Source organism: Triticum dicoccoides, unplaced genomic scaffold (genome assembly GCF_002162155.2).
Source record: "Triticum dicoccoides isolate Atlit2015 ecotype Zavitan unplaced genomic scaffold, WEW_v2.0 scaffold118602, whole genome shotgun sequence".
Lineage (NCBI taxonomy): Eukaryota > Viridiplantae > Streptophyta > Magnoliopsida > Poales > Poaceae > Triticum > Triticum dicoccoides.
In genome coordinates, this window is record NW_021182613.1 from 1 (window position 1) to 2,449 (window position 2,449).

General features: G+C 37.6%; 1 long non-coding RNA gene across 1 annotated transcript; it reads right to left on the reverse strand.

Annotated features, from left to right (window-relative positions):
* Positions 1–129: 129 nt before the first annotated feature.
* LOC119343194 lies at positions 130–2,435 on the reverse strand. Its single transcript, XR_005165949.1, has 3 exons — positions 2,369–2,435; positions 1,890–2,049; positions 130–216 (listed from the first exon to the last, which is right to left on the reverse strand). It is a non-coding gene; the product is annotated as an uncharacterized LOC119343194 (long non-coding RNA).
* Positions 2,436–2,449: the final 14 nt, after the last annotated feature.

Below are 2,449 nucleotides of genomic sequence, written 5' to 3' on the forward strand. Positions count from 1 at the left end.
GCAATAACTGTCAATTTGTCATCTTACCAATTCAATCATAGTCACTATCACTACAATTAACAACAAAGCACATCTAATCATCCTTAGAGAAGTAGCATAGACCAACCTTTTCAACTGATTCTTATCGCAGGAGGGTCCAAATTCCTGGAGCTAAAACATCGCGGCGTTAAATGGCAGTAACACTGTTCTTGGGCTCAAGATGCTACCATGGTTACCCTAGAGGACAAGTAAATAGGATTAAAAATGTCTAATCATTAATTCATTGGCAGTCAGCTAGTATTTCTGGACTTAAACCCTCCACACTCTCGATGTGAATCACAAATGACTTTGAGTTAAAAGAAAATGTTCTGAATAATAGTTACTAACAAAACCTATGAGCCAATGTTTTTACAACACCATTGAATAGAGTTCAGAGTTTAAGTATGTATGCCACGACACACAGCTGCCACAGAGACGATGCGCAGGTGGTCACTATCACAAATCAAAAAATTATAGCAATTTAGTATTACTTGTCTGAACTGCACAAATCTATGAAAGTATGTATAAACTGAGAACTCCTGGAGTTTACTATTATCAAAAAAGCAGCAGGTACCAGTGGCCTACATCCAATGAAAGGTTACACAGATTGATGTTGATTGAAGAAATATCCAACAACGTTGGACTAATCACCATAATCTAGCGAGCTTCTATCTACTGGGCAATTCAGAAATAATAAACTGAAACAAGAGCAATCGGAAACTACATTGTCCGCCAACACTAATCAGATCAACACAACCCGGCCATCAGCATTTGTGTGAATGGACAAAAGTTATGGTAACCCTGTCTGACTTATCTTCAGTTCTTCACATAAGGTTATCTTTACTTAACACAAAGTGCATAGATAAATCAACTAAATCAGAATTTCTCAATGGACGGAAGTTATAAAATAATGTCTGAAATGAATGCACAAAAGGAGCATCTCCAGAACAAATAGGTGCGTAAAGTACATCAAAAGAAAAATGCTTGGTGTGCATCTACAAGTCAAATAAGAAGGCCTATCAGCTCCTACATACATGAATACAAACAGGTTACATTGGGATTAACTATCAGCAAGTAAAACCAACATCCGAGGGAAAAGTTGAACAAAAGCTCTTTCTACCCTTTAACAAGATCATTCTGTAAATCAGAATTCATTCATTATCTTTCTACCCTGGCTCCAGCAGTTAGTGTTACTCTTGGATGACTGTAGAAGCTAGCCGACTGAAAAACCACACCAGTACAACGTTGTGTGCTCGGTCCACTTTTTGTTTCAGTAATTTACACATTATCGATTTTGTTCAGTTAGCCACTAAATGTCCAGCGGTTATCCAATAAAATGTGTTCACTTTGGGAGTCAGTAGCAGTTAGTGTGTATAAGCTCTGGGAGTTAGCTTGCATCATGTAGAGTTCGCTCTTGTAAAAAAATGGAAAAATAGATCAAAACATAAAACTACGACTGTGAACATCACTTCCTTCGGTGGAAATCGCTCCAGTAAAATTTGCAACTACATAAATTGTTCGTTTTGGGCAACATATTATTTTAGAATTACAAGAATTGCGTATGTACTTTGCCATATTGTGCACCCTTGTATGAATTGTTCCACAAAACAAAGTATAAATTGTCATAGGTAACATCTGATGCTAAGCCATCTTGGTGCATAACACACACAAAAATATGATTTTATCTGTTGGATGTGACATAACATAGATGGGTCAAATTTCAGGGGCTTCTATCTACTAAATTCAAAGTATAAATTCAGAAACAATAAACTGAAACAAGAGCCATCAGAAGTAGCACCAATTCAGAAACAATAAACTGAAATAGGGGCTTCTATTTCTATCAAATGATTAGCTTTCAAGGGGATACATACCTCTGGTGTAGCCACCGCAGGCGACATTGAACGGCTCAATGGATGTGCTTCTTCTGCCGGCAAACTTGGCGGAGGTAACATTGGAAGTTTCTTCGAAACTCACAATGATTCATCACACAAAGAAAGTAGCATAGCAGCCATGTAGATATCATATATATCTCTGTTAAGAAGAAATAAGGAATATTACAAAGCTTAAGAGGAAACTCGCCTCTGCCACTTTTGGGTTTACACAAGTGTAATCCACTCGCTCACTAAGAACTTGCATGGCATTTCTAGTGTAACTATTTTATGAGCTTACAAATAAAAGCACAAAAATGAAAATAGCACATCATATATACACTGTTTGTGTTTGGAAGGATATCAATTAAATAAAAATAGATCTGTTAATGGACTTGTTTGTGTAGTAGCAGAATTTTGTTCAAAATAAAACTGGACTTGTGCTAATGGGAGAGACAGAGAGTAGATGGGGGTTGCTTGACCTATCTTGGTGTAGCAGAGGCGTCATCCGAGGAGGTGCTTATGGCTAGGGTTCCTCCCTGTTGACCTGCATGGGAAGGGAA